This window comes from Notolepis coatsorum (genome assembly GCF_963971535.1).
Source record: "Notolepis coatsorum genome assembly, chromosome: 5".
NCBI classification, from domain to species: Eukaryota; Metazoa; Chordata; class Actinopteri; order Aulopiformes; family Paralepididae; genus Notolepis; species Notolepis coatsorum.
In genome coordinates, this window is record NC_140169.1 from 156,297,560 (window position 1) to 156,312,855 (window position 15,296).

The following is a 15,296-nucleotide window of genomic DNA, read 5'->3' on the forward strand; positions in this document are numbered from 1 at the left end:
GAAAAAGGGGGAGAAAAAGTAGATTAAAAAAAAAAGACTGACTAGGGGAGGTGACATATACTGTATACACACTGGAAAGATTACACATGGGAAACGGCTGGGCTGATTAAAAACATGATACAGCTGGGGCACATAGAACTGCTGGACCTAGACAATGAAACAGAGGTTGGTGACAGAGACCGAGCAATGCAGAGGGCTGGGGATGAAATTGTGAGAATATGACTATTGTGTAGATACCAGTATAAGAAGGACCTACAGATAATTTACCAAAAGAAAAATCAACTCTAAACCACACAATATATAAACCAAAAGACCAAAACAAAATATATAAACAATGTGCAATACTAGGTGGGGCTCTTTTGCCTAGAGATTACTGTTTAAATTCAGAATTTTGGACCCCTAGCCCTATTTCCCATTTTTACCAATCATGTGTCAAGGGGGGAATCAAACCAGGTGATAGGGTCAGGATTGGCGCATAGTGGGAGGGGAACGCTGCATAGGTGTCTAGCTGTAGTGTGTGTGAGGAGGCATGGGGTGGCGCAGGGGGTGGAAGGAATGGTTTCTCCAGAAATTACATTATAGTGGCATGGTTGTAGATTTCATTCCTAACTGTCTATGTTCTATTTTGTCCCTACAGAAAGTGTCCACTTACATATGTGTTTTTATTTGTAGAGCAGAATAGTTTTGCCGACGCTGTTCTCCCTGTGTGCCTTGTCATAGAAATACCCAGTGGCGTATAATGTGGGGGATTGCAGAACCGGTCATGGACCTTCTATTCCCATTGTCTATGATCTTGGAAGCGGGGAAAGCAATGACCTGTTATATGGACCACACTCAAGAGGTAAGACCTATGAAAGAATAAACACATATACAAATACATTACAGGAATAACGACCATGTAGACTCGCGTAATATGATGATTGTTAAGACTCAACGATTAAATGACTTACTCATTCCACAAACATTTAATATCTTACTTATATGACCATAAGGTGGACAACATGCACGCCCACACACACACACACACATGATATAAATTTACATAATTTGTTGTACAGTACACATGGTTGGGAAGGTTACTTTTAAAATGAATCCCGATACAGATCACTGATTACCTGCTTACACAAATACAATTAGTAATGGAATCCATTGGACTACTCCAACACAGTAATGTAACTTTTACTTTAGAATTATTCTGCCTCTTACCAAGCAGGAGGAGTTGAGCTGGAAGCCAGGAGAAGATGGGCAGTGACTGGTCATCACTGCCAACCCTCTAACTGGGGGACGCTGTGGTTCAGGGTCAAAGTCAGGAAGGTTGAACGCCACGTGACGACATCTTCTCCTGGCCGAAAGCAACTAAGATGTGACTGAAGGTGTCACATGTGAAATTCAGGCATCATAGCTGCATGGGGGAGGGGTGAGGGGAGGTACAGGTAGTAGAAGACATACAGGTACAGGTCACAGAACTATAGTACAGTGATAGGTAGAATAAAAAGGCAGTGTAAACAATATAATTAACTCTGGACATGCGCATATGGGCAACAAGGTGCAAGATGATGGTATGTATGCCCTCTCAGTTATATTTGCCCTACAATAAATAGTTAAAATATATAATCTAATCTAAATCGAATCTAATATATAATCTAAACACTAAATGCTAAATGTATAAAATATATAATCTAAATCTAATCTATAATCTAAAAATGCTAAATATATGGTCCGATGAAGTATACAGTATTCACATAAGGTGCGGTATGCATAAGGTAATTATATTGTCCTTTTAGGTGGGAGTCAGCTACACACTCAATCAGATTTCAATGTATGACACATCATTTGAAAGCTTACATTCTGTACTTTTATAATATATACAAATCAAACCAAGGGAGACATGGGCCACCAATAGCTGGACACAGTCACATTTATTCCAATTCACAAACGGTCAGCTGAATAATGTTATTATCGTCTATAATCATTGTTTCAAGCAGTAGGCTACATAATTACTTTTGTGTTCTTAATCTTGCCATCAACATGCCGTCCCCCCCCTTTAAACATGCTTCTGAGTAATCCAAAAGTGTTTTTTTCTCAGTAACTCCAACGACATTTTTGTAATTTAAGTACTGTAATCTAGTTACATGTAAACTGTTACTATTCAGTTTAAAGCATCCCTGAAATTTTCCTACAGGTGAATCGGATCCAGGATATATCACTTTCAGAGCAATCAACTCAGAGAGGGCAGCCACTGGAATCTGCTCTGGTCTCAAAACGAAACCCAACAAATGCAACCTTGAGCATGTAAGTGAAATTGGCGCTATAGAGCACAGTAATAGAAAAGGGGTCCCCGAAAAAAGAACACAAAAAGAGTGCACTGGAGGTGTGTATATGCCAGTGGTTCTCAACGAGGGGGTCACTAAAAGTTAGCCCAATGAGAGAATGTACAAAAATTACTATTCTGATCACATCTTTTCTGCTATCTCTCCACCTACAGCCTACAGTACAGTATAGACAGTTATGGAATTCTGGACTAAATTGTATCAAACAACAAATATCTTCTCAAATGGAGGTGACCTAATGTCTATCAATGTGGGGGTCCTTGACGTGACATTTAGAGAGAATAGCGCCACCATGATGCCAGATGACTTCACAGGCCTCCTTGCTATTGTAAGGCAAGCATATTTTTCAAGTTTGGTAATCAGCATTTGCAAGTAAAGAATCACTTCCTGTTAAGCATGTGTTTTTCCAAAATTGTATTGGATCTGGCAGTCATAGTTTGGCCTATCAATGATCTAAATGACACATCTAAAGATGTTTCAACACAGCAAGTCTGGTGAGAATCATGTGAACAGGGTTATGGAGTAGGGAAGATAGTGTTTTTCCAAAAGGTCAAGATGGCAGAAATTCCAATATTGGCGGATTACACAAGTCCTCCATGAGCATGCATCTCTGAATACCAGTTCCATGGTTGTATGACAAACTAATCAGGAGATACATTCATTTGAACATTTTAACTGTGGCCTAAAGGTGGCACTAGAGGGTCACAGGGTCGTCAATAGGCTTCTCCCACTAAGGGTCATGAATGTGCACTGTAAATTTGAAAAGATTTGAATGAAAGCTATTTGAGATACACAACATTTTTAAATGTAAAGTTTGGCCTGATGGTGGCACTAGAGGAAAGGTCATCATGGGGCCACCGAAATCAATAGTTTATTAACCCTAGTTTAAAAACCCTAAGCCTCTACGGGTCATGAATGTGCACCACCAATTTGAAAATATCTGAATGAAAGGTATCTGAGTTATCGTGCTAATACATATGATCTGTTGCCAGTCGCAGCAGTCGGGATGAATCCATAATATGCCCATCAGTTTTTTGACTTGCTAGACCCAATTTCCTCTGTCTCCAACTACACTCAGAGATATGGCTATGCCACTGCTTTAGTTGTGGTCCTTTTCTTGATTTTCCAGTATCTATTTTAATGTGTGCGCGTGTGTCCATTTTTGTAAAGGCAATAAGGCACGTAGAGCAACGCTGTTTTGCAGGCTGCGATGTAGAGGTGTAACGGAGGTACCGCAGTATATCCACAGTCACGGGTACAAGTAGTGACGTGGCTGTGGATGGTAAGCGGTACTGCAAGTAAACTCACTCCCCAGAGGCATCCAGACCCGGAAGCAAGCAGTGAATTCACTTCTTGCTTAGTGGTCTGTGATGCCGCCCGCGACGCCGGCGTCCGGGGTTCAACTCCCACTCAGGGCGATCCCTTAACAGGGGTCGAATCGACTTTAAACACAACGCAGACAAGATCACACCGGCTACATGTGGTGCCGTGACCCGGATGCCCTGGGTGGAGTGAGTTTAGTGGGGTGAGTGTAACGGAGGTACCGCAGTATATCCACAGTCACGGGTACAAGTAGTGACGTGGCTGTGGATGGTAAGCGGTACTGCAAGTAAACTCACTCCCCAGAGGCATCCAGACCCGGAAGCAAGCAGTGAATTCACTTCTTGCTTAGTGGTCTGTGATGCCGCCCGCGACGCCGGCGTCCGGGGTTCAACTCCCACTCAGGCGATCCCTTAACAGGGGTCGAATCGACTAAAACACAACGCAGACAAGATCACACCGGCTACATGTGGTGCCGTTAGACCCGGATGCCCTGGGTGGAGTGAGTTTAGTGGGGTGAGTGTAACGGAGGTACCGCAGTATATCCACAGTCACGGGTACAAGTAGTGACGTGGCTGTGGATGGTAAGCGGTACTGCAAGTAAACTCACTCCCCAGAGGCATCCAGACCCGGAAGCAAGCAGTGAATTCACTTCTTGCTTAGTGGTCTGTGATGCCGCCCGCGACGCCGGCGTCCGGGGTTCAACTCCCACTCAGGGCGATCCCTTAACAGGGGTCGAATCGACTTTAAACACAACGCAGACAAGATCACACCGGCTACAGAGGCGTAGAGGCAGCTCTGTGTGTGTGGGACTGTGTTGCTGCAGCCCATTATTAACTCTAGTAGCCTACATTGTCGTTTGAAAATCGTGTTTTTTTTTGGCTCTACTGAACACTCAATACGTGTATGTTATACAATAATTATACCTCAAGATATTTACCGCAAACGACAACTTAAACTTTAAACTTAACCCTAACCCTAACCGTGAACCCCCTGCAAATAAAGTGAGAGCGCCATAGAGCAAACCGTACTCGGACCTCCCAAGATCTCAGTTCGGTTCACTTCTCGGGGGTCTGAGTTTGAGTTAGAGTGTTCACGTTATGCACAAAGAAAATGCTGAGTCAAGGTCAAAATGCTGAGTCCATTGAGTGTGAAAACACCAGTCTGTGTAATTTCACCATATTTCACATAAACATAAATGTGTGTTTCAGTACTGCATTGGAGGAGGTGGACACTTCCCAGAAGCTCCCAGACAATGCGGTGACTTCACTGCCTTTGACTGGGACGGTTATGGGACCAACCGAGGCTGGAGTGCTTCTAAGGCAGTTAATGAGGCTGCCCTGATGCTGTTCTACCGTTAACCCATTAATTACCACGCTACAGAAGGTTAACCTTTCACTACCACACTACAGAAGGTTAACCTTTCACTACCGCATTAACCATCTAATGAGTTAACGTTCTAAAAGGGATATCTTGCTAAATGTAAAATTCAGATTATCTCAGTTTAGCTTTGATTAGCAACTTATTTTTAAGGTGTTTTTTCCGGTATTTGTGTGTATCCTATCCTTTTGAAATACAAATGTATGCATTGCTGTGCATCTACACTGTAGTTAGTCAACTGTTGATTCATACCTGCAAACAAATGTTTTTACTTGAGTATACCATCGTGACACACACTGAGTCGGGGCGGCGTGGCTCAGGGGTAGAGCGGGTCGTCCAATGATCGAAGGGTTGGTGGTTCGAATCCGGCTCAAGCCCATGTCCATCCCACTGCCGTTGTGTCCTTGGGCAAGACACTTAACCTACTTGCCTCGTATGAATGTGTATGCATGTGAATGAATGTTGGTGGTGGTCGGAGGGGCCGTAGGCGATGATTATTCGCCACGCTTCCGTGAGTCTGCTTCAGGGCAGCTCTGGCTGCAATTGTAGCTTACCACCACCGGTATGACTGTGTTATGAACGAATAATGGACTCTGTAAGCGCTCTGGGGTCTCTGGGGTGTCACAAAGAGCGCTATATAAATCCAATCTATTATTATTATTATTATTATTATTATTTCAGTCTGGCTTTCTATGGGGATGTTGCCAGATTAGCTTGAGAAGTCTAAAATCCTTCATATACTTAATGATTATATCCCAACCTGGCAACTGGGAACGTAAAACTCCTCAGTAACTGCGCAGTCAGCCCAGAAAGGTTCCCAAAATGAAATAAATATTCTTGAAAATGTCTCTCCATCTAGTGTGAAATATTTCCCATTTAAGACTAAAAGCCACAGCAGCAATCACCATGCATCTCTCTCTCAGTGTAACTAGCATAATATTTGCAGTTGAGTCACAGTTGTGATGTAATTGGTATTTGGATGATATATATGAATATTTTATTATGGCACTTGTGTCTTATGAAGTTGATTGTGAGCTATGAGCTACAAAGAATGATTAAAGGTCATTGTATTGTATTTCTATCCATCTGTAGTGTTTTCCCAGTCTTAATACTGTCAGGTATGTTGATTGCATTTAATGTAACACGGCATATGGGCTGTTTGAGTATTTAGACCATCTTTTCTTGAATAATAAACTGGATCATACGATGCTTCTTGTCAGTTGTGATATGATATTTACTATATATGATAAACTGTTGTTTTCCCACCATGTATGGCAGGCCATTTTTATAAAGGTGAAGGGTCAAAAGACACATGAAAATAGCCATGCCGGGGCGTTTGAAGCCTTTTTACAACGCATCCGCGTTTCCGGGTTCCCGTTTTGCGCTCTGATTGGCCAGGTCATGTGACATGAGCGCCAATCGTGGGACGGCAAGTTTCTACACTGGTTAAGCTTAGGCACTCTTCGAAGTTGGTTAAGGTTAAAGTTTGTCTTAGAGCGTGACGGCAAGTTCTTTCGCCGGTTAAGCTTAGGCACTCTTTCGAAGTTGGTTAAGGTTAGAGTTTGTCTTAGAGCATGGCGATAGAACGCCAGGTAGTTTGCAGGCTGTTCGACGCGGAAATGGGCAAACACGCTATTGGGCGCACATGTCACATGACCTGGTCAATCAGAGCGCCGGAAACGCGGATGCGTTGTAAAAAGGCTACACGCTGCCGGGGCACCCAAGTGGCGACCCATGTAACGTGCTGCGCCGCGAAGCGGCCGACCCGGGTTTGATTCCCGGACCCGTCGTCATTTGCCGAATGTCTTCCCCCCCCGCTCTGTCTCCCGTTCTTCCTCTCTCTCTCTCTCTACCGGACTGCCCGGTAGTAAAAACAATACAAAAATCTACCAAAAACATAATAAATTTTTTTTATAAATAAATAGCCATGCCAATTTATCCCTATGGTTAACTCGTCTTGGAGGCATGACTTTGACTATACACGTTGATATTAGTGCAGAGCTTTCACCAGCCAGCATGGCATCTACCACACCCACAGCTAGTGTCACAAGTGGTCACAGGATAGTTCCTGTGTTTTATTGATGTTTTTTTTTTTTTTTTTTTACTAAAGACTGACTGCCATTACCCCCCCATGTTCTGTGAAGGCCTTACTAGGAATATTAACATTGACTATTTTTTATTAAAAAAAATTACCCAGGGACAGTGCACATTAATCAACATCTTCAGTTTCCACATCAATGTAAATGTGCCAGAGTTAGCTAATGAGCTAGTTTTCATCTGTAGTCCCTGTCTAACATGCATGTCTTTATGGTGTGTGAGGAAACCGGAGTACACAGGGAGAAAACGCAAACTCCACACAGAAAGTCCCCCTGCTGGGGTTCGAACCCAGGACCTTCTTGCTGTGAGGCAGCAGTGCCACCGTGCCGTCCTATGGGTTGCACCAATCCTGGTTTAGACCTAATCTATGGTTAGTAAATCAGCGTTTAACTTGTTTATATTTAATCAGAGATGTGTTGCACATCTTAATTTTAACCTTGGATTAATTAAACAGGTTTAAACAATGATTAAATAGGATAAATTCATGTTGGATTACTTGTAAACAACTTGGAACAAATTTCTCTAACCTTTTCAAGTAAAACCCATCTGTTATTACTGCGCTCTGGTGAAGGATATGGCAGGCTTTTGTTGTGAGTATAAAAAGTGAATTAAGTATGTGGATACCTTTATTCATGGCCTTAAAAAGTGTTTAGTTTAACCTCTTAATGTTCCGGCAGCCCGCCTGCATCGCAGCACATTTGCCCTTGTCTGTCGCCATCATGCTGTGTTATTGTCTTTCAACCAACACCGGTTGAAAGCTAAAACAAGTCAAGTCAAGAGTTTTATTTGTCACGGCATACAAGCATACAGTGAAATGCGAGTGGTCATGCCCGCAGCGATTGTGCAATAATACAAGTAATAAAAATAAGAATAAGACATAGAATGAGACATTATAAAGGTATAATGTACATAAAGTTTACAAAAAGCATGGTAAAGACATGCTAAGGTCCTGCGATAGTGCAATACAGTGATAGCTACGGATGAGGCACTGGGTCTTATGTACACTACTATACAAATACTATACAATATACAGTTATACTATATATGCTATATGCAGAGTCCCCTTCCACCATCACAACATCCCATTATATCCAAAGGCCCAGCGTCTCTGTGTGATGACATCAGCAGCTGTGTTTCTCCAATCACAGCCTCTCTACATTTGAATGCAAATAGGGGGTTGTCCTTACACAGCCAACTGAACCTTCCTTTGTTCTCCAGTCAGAGACCCAAACCATCTAACAACCCAATTTGAGGTATTCATTTCATAATACATATATTTGAATTATAATTGATCACATAAACACAGAGATATTATACTTGTACACATTCTTTTATCATTAAGACTAATTTCACCTTAAGTGAAACTAATCTTCTTCTACAAGGGACATAAATCTGTACCACAAAGTCTGCTGACTTTCAGTGAATTGCTACCAGGTCTAATCATTCTTTTAGCTTACATCAATATCTTCTATACAGTTTCATTAATAATATGCTTTTATACAGTTTAGTATGCACATATTTAAGTATTTGCCAATGTAGTTTCAAACTTGACCCTCATTTCAAACTCTGTGATTCTCAGCCATAAACCTGGCCTATTTATTTAATTCAGAATTATTACCACAATATAAACAGGCCTAATTGTAGTTCATATCAAACTAATCTAAGTGTGTTACTAGACATTTGAAGATGTACTTAGTATTAATCAAGGCAGGAGCATGCCAGGTGGTCACATGTGTTTATTACTTATTACTTACTAGGAGACCAAATGGTGGTCACATGTGTTTAACTAGGGCTTATCTGAACTCCTTCCTGTCCCCCACCCTGACGAACCCAGGTGGCGAACCTTTGTTCTAAAACCCCCTAAGGGGAAGTAGGTTATCTTGTTCAAACAGTTCCTGATCGTTTCCAGCCGGCTGTTGAGTGGCCCGACACCCAACTCTTTTGTGAGGGGTCTTGCGTTAGTAAATAACCCTATCTATTTTAGTGAGACAGGGCAAAAGGTTGGAGTAATTTGATCACCAGAAGAATGTATTTGGTTGGCTGACTAGTAGTGCAGCTGTTTTCCTAATCAAAACTTACAATGAAGTTTAGGATCTATATCTATTAAAAACGACTACAGTTTCCACACTCGGATAGTTTATCTATCCTTAATTATGTCGAACATAGATCTTAACTTCTACTTACTACTATCTGGATCAGAATTAAGACATTTTAAATCATACTTGGATAAAATACATATGGTTTGCCACACTCGGATTCTAAAAATCAACCCCACATTCTTTTTCTATATCTCTCTTATGTATAATTATAAACTCAAACACCTTTATTAGCAGTTTCGGTTTTTGTGCCCCGTGTACAGTCTTTGACACGCTGTTTCGTACCAGGATCAATTTCCACTGGTTTCCAATGTGGTTTGTCAAATTCTGACTTGGAGCAGTGAGGAGGGGGGGGTCAATGTTTTCTAGATCGACCTGGCCGCCTCCTTATTTCTCAGAGCTGGTGCAGTTCACGACTGTTGAATGCTACCACCAACTCTGGGAGGTGGAATTAGAAAGCCAATTGCCTTTCTATCACACCCCGTCTTCTGTCGAGACCTCATGCCTCGTGTTGAACTCTATAGGGGTAGGACCCCCTGCTGTATTGCTCTGTCGCTGTCACAGCTGTGAGGAGGTCGTCGCTGGCTGCTCAACCCCCGTTGACCCTCGGATTAGTGGAAGAGGTTTGCTTCTCTCCCCCTCCGCCTGGTCGTTGATAGGGGCGATAGCAGCTCCACCCTTTCGCTTGTTGACCCCCTGGTCAATTGCTAATCAGCATTTGCAAGTAAAGAATCACTTCCTGTTAAGCATGTGTTTTTCCAAAATTGTATTGGATCTGGCAGTCATAGTTTGGCCTATCAATGATCTAAATGACTAAAAAATGACTAAAAATGACTAAAAAACAAATGTTTTTACTTGAGTATACCATCGTGACACACACTGAGTCGGGGCGGCGTGGCTCAGGGGTAGAGCGGGTCGTCCAATGATCGAAGGGTTGGTGGTTCGAATCCGGCTCAAGCCCATGTCCATCCCACTGCCGTTGTGTCCTTGGGCAAGACACTTAACCTACTTGCCTCGTATGAATGTGTATGCATGTGAATGAATGTTGGTGGTGGTCGGAGGGGCCGTAGGCGATGATTATTCGCCACGCTTCCGTGAGTCTGCTTCAGGGCAGCTCTGGCTGCAATTGTAGCTTACCACCACCGGTATGACTGTGTTATGAACGAATAATGGACTCTGTAAGCGCTCTGGGGTCTCTGGGGTGTCACAAAGAGCGCTATATAAATCCAATCTATTATTATTATTATTATTATTATTTCAGTCTGGCTTTCTATGGGGATGTTGCCAGATTAGCTTGAGAAGTCTAAAATCCTTCATATACTTAATGATTATATCCCAACCTGGCAACTGGGAACGTAAAACTCCTCAGTAACTGCGCAGTCAGCCCAGAAAGGTTCCCAAAATGAAATAAATATTCTTGAAAATGTCTCTCCATCTAGTGTGAAATATTTCCCATTTAAGACTAAAAGCCACAGCAGCAATCACCATGCATCTCTCTCTCAGTGTAACTAGCATAATATTTGCAGTTGAGTCACAGTTGTGATGTAATTGGTATTTGGATGATATATATGAATATTTTATTATGGCACTTGTGTCTTATGAAGTTGATTGTGAGCTATGAGCTACAAAGAATGATTAAAGGTCATTGTATTGTATTTCTATCCATCTGTAGTGTTTTCCCAGTCTTAATACTGTCAGGTATGTTGATTGCATTTAATGTAACACGGCATATGGGCTGTTTGAGTATTTAGACCATCTTTTCTTGAATAATAAACTGGATCATACGATGCTTCTTGTCAGTTGTGATATGATATTTACTATATATGATAAACTGTTGTTTTCCCACCATGTATGGCAGGCCATTTTTATAAAGGTGAAGGGTCAAAAGACACATGAAAATAGCCATGCCGGGGCGTTTGAAGCCTTTTTACAACGCATCCGCGTTTCCGGGTTCCCGTTTTGCGCTCTGATTGGCCAGGTCATGTGACATGAGCGCCAATCGTGGGACGGCAAGTTTCTACACTGGTTAAGCTTAGGCACTCTTCGAAGTTGGTTAAGGTTAAAGTTTGTCTTAGAGCGTGACGGCAAGTTCTTTCGCCGGTTAAGCTTAGGCACTCTTTCGAAGTTGGTTAAGGTTAGAGTTTGTCTTAGAGCATGGCGATAGAACGCCAGGTAGTTTGCAGGCTCTTCGACGCGGAAATGGGCAAACACGCTATTGGGCGCACATGTCACATGACCTGGTCAATCAGAGCGCCGGAAACGCGGATGCGTTGTAAAAAGGCTACACGCTGCCGGGGCACCCAAGTGGCGACCCATGTAACGTGCTGCGCCGCGAAGCGGCCGACCCGGGTTCGATTCCCGGACCCGTCGTCATTTGCCGAATGTCTTCCCCCCCCGCTCTGTCTCCCGTTCTTCCTCTCTCTCTCTCTCTACCGGACTGCCCGGTAGTAAAAACAATACAAAAATCTACCAAAAACATAATACATTTTTTTTATAAATAAATAAATAGCCATGCCAATTTATCCCTATGGTTAACTCGTCTTGGAGGCATGACTTTGACTATACACGTTGATATTAGTGCAGAGCTTTCACCAGCCAGCATGGCATCTACCACACCCACAGCTAGTGTCACAAGTGGTCACAGGATAGTTCCTGTGTTTTATTGATGTTTTTTTTTTTTTTTTTTTCTAGAGACTGACTGCCATTACCCCCCCATGTTCTGTGAAGGCCTTACTAGGAATATTAACATTGACTATTTTTTATTAAAAAAAATTACCCAGGGACAGTGCACATTAATCAACATCTTCAGTTTCCACATCAATGTAAATGTGCCAGAGTTAGCTAATGAGCTAGTTTTCATCTGTAGTCCCTGTCTAACATGCATGTCTTTATGGTGTGTGAGGAAACCGGAGTACACAGGGAGAAAACGCAAACTCCACACAGAAAGTCCCCCTGCTGGGGTTCGAACCCAGGACCTTCTTGCTGTGAGGCAGCAGTGCCACCGTGCCGTCCTATGGGTTGCACCAATCCTGGTTTAGACCTAATCTATGGTTAGTAAATCAGCGTTTAACTTGTTTATATTTAATCAGAGATGTGTTGCACATCTTAATTTTAACCTTGGATTAATTAAACAGGTTTAAACAATGATTAAATAGGATAAATTCATGTTGGATTACTTGTAAACAACTTGGAACAAATTTCTCTAACCTTTTCAAGTAAAACCCATCTGTTATTACTGCGCTCTGGTGAAGGATATGGCTGGCTTTTGTTGTGAGTATAAAAAGTGAATTAAGTATGTGGATACCTTTATTCATGGCCTTAAAAAGTGTTTAGTTTAACCTCTTAATGTTCCGGCAGCCCGCCTGCATCGCAGCACATTTGCCCTTGTCTGTCGCCATCATGCTGTGTTATTGTCTTTCAACCAACACCGGTTGAAAGCTAAAACAAGTCAAGTCAAGAGTTTTATTTGTCACGGCATACAAGCATACAGTGAAATGCAGGTGGTCATGCCCGCAGCGATTGTGCAATAATACAAGTAATAAAAATAAGAATAAGACATAGAATGAGACATTATAAAGGTATAATGTACATAAAGTTTACAAAAAGCATGGTAAAGACATGCTAAGGTCCTGCGATAGTGCAATACAGTGATAGCTACGGATGAGGCACTGGGTCTTATGTACACTACTATACAAATACTATACAATATACAGTTATACTATATATGCTATATGCAGAGTCCCCTTCCACCATCACAACATCCCATTATATCCAAAGGCCCAGCGTCTCTGTGTGATGACATCAGCAGCTGTGTTTCTCCAATCACAGCCTCTCTACATTTGAATGCAAATAGGGGGTTGTCCTTACACAGCCAACTGAACCTTCCTTTGTTCTCCAGTCAGAGACCCAAACCATCTAACAACCCAATTTGAGGTATTCATTTCATAATACATATATTTGAATTATAATTGATCACATAAACACAGAGATATTATACTTGTACACATTCTTTTATCATTAAGACTAATTTCACCTTAAGTGAAACTAATCTTCATCTACAAGGGATTTAAATCTGTACCACAAAGTCTGCTGACTTTCAGTGAATTGCTACCAGGTCTAATCATTCTTTTAGCTTACATCAATATCTTCTATACAGTTTCATTAATAATATGCTTTTATACAGTTTAGTATGCACATATTTAAGTATTTGCCAATGTAGTTTCAAACTTGACCCTCATTTCAAACTCTGTGATTCTCAGCCATAAACCTGGCCTATTTATTTAATTCAGAATTATTACCACAATATAAACAGGCCTAATTGTAGTTCATATCAAACTAATCTAAGTGTGTTACTAGACATTTGAAGATGTACTTAGTATTAATCAAGGCAGGAGCATGCCAGGTGGTCACATGTGTTTATTACTTATTACTTACTAGGAGACCAAATGGTGGTCACATGTGTTTAACTAGGGCTTATCTGAACTCCTTCCTGTCCCCCACCCTGACGAACCCAGGTGGCGAACCTTTGTTCTAAAACCCCCTAAGGGGAAGTAGGTTATCTTGTTCAAACAGTTCCTGATCGTTTCCAGCCGGCTGTTGAGTGGCCCGACACCCAACTCTTTTGTGAGGGGTCTTGCGTTAGTAAATAACCCTATCTATTTTAGTGAGACAGGGCAAAAGGTTGGAGTAATTTGATCACCAGAAGAATGTATTTGGTTGGCTGACTAGTAGTGCAGCTGTTTTCCTAATCAAAACTTACAATGAAGTTTAGGATCTATATCTATTAAAAACGACTACAGTTTCCACACTCGGATAGTTTATCTATCCTTAATTATGTCGAACATAGATCTTAACTTCTACTTACTACTATCTGGATAAGAATTAAGACATTTTAAATCATACTTGGATAAAATACATATGGTTTGCCACACTCGGATTCTAAAAATCAACCCCACATTCTTTTTCTATATCTCTCTTATGTATAATTATAAACTCAAACACCTTTATTAGCAGTTTCGGTTTTTGTGCCCCGTGTACAGTCTTTGACACGCTGTTTCGTACCAGGATCAATTTCCACTGGTTTCCAATGTGGTTTGTCAAATTCTGACTTGGAGCAGTGAGGAGGGGGGGGTCAATGTTTTCTAGATCGACCTGGCCTCCTCCTTATTTCTCAGAGCTGGTGCAGTTCACGACTGTTGAATGCTACCACCAACTCTGGGAGGTGGAATTAGAAAGCCAATTGCCTTTCTATCACACCCCGTCTTCTGTCGAGACCTCATGCCTCGTGTTGAACTCTATAGGGGTAGGACCCCCTGCTGTATTGCTCTGTCGCTGTCACAGCTGTGAGGAGGTCGTCGCTGGCTGCTCAACCCCTGTTGACCCTCGGATTAGTGGAAGAGGTTTGCTTCTCTCCCCCTCCGCCTGGTCGTTGATAGGGGCGATAGCAGCTCCACCCTTTCGCTTGTTGACCCCCTGGTCAATTGCTAAGGCCTTGCAGCCTGTCTGTTGACAGCCGGAGTTGTTGATAAGGCCTAGCAGCCTGTCTCCTCGTAGGTTGCCTGTCGTTTGGCTCCTCTCGTTCCCCTCCGAAGCCTCAAGACCCGGTCACTGCGTTGACCGGAACTCTCCACGCTTGAGAGTTAGGCTTCTCCTGGATCTCTAGGCGCCCTGCAGTGTTGTGATTCCCCATGGACCTCTGGGTAGACACTAGCCAGTGTCTGGTTCCCCAGTACCGATGGAATCCTTGGGTCTGCTTCGTACCACACTCGGATGCATGTCGGTTCCCCAATCTCCCATTTGTATCCTGCAGTGAATATATATCGCTTCGGGACAGTGCAGGTTACTTCTACCACAACAATTGATTGAGAATCCATACTTTTCCTCCCTCAGACACTCTTTACTGGTCTGAGTTCTGACAACTTTCTTTTCCAAATCATTTTTCTATATGTTTGATGGCTTCTTGATCGTTAATATTCAAAATTTCAGAAAAATTCACATGGCTCTCCTTATATTATGCTGTCCAAACAGTATAACCCACCACCCTTTGATGTGGAATAACATTCAAACATCATTA

General features: G+C 42.2%; 1 pseudogene across 1 annotated transcript in view; it reads left to right on the plus strand.

The window, feature by feature from the left end:
* LOC311228437 (intelectin-like) overlaps positions 1-5,011 on the plus strand; it is a 41,361-nt pseudogene extending 36,350 nt beyond the window's left edge. Inside the window, exons 4-6 of the transcript in view lie at positions 721-841; positions 2,183-2,292; positions 4,862-5,011. The product of the transcript in view is annotated as an intelectin-like (transcript). The remainder of the gene's footprint in view (positions 1-720; positions 842-2,182; positions 2,293-4,861) is intronic.
* The last annotated feature ends 10,285 nt before the right edge of the window (positions 5,012-15,296 follow it).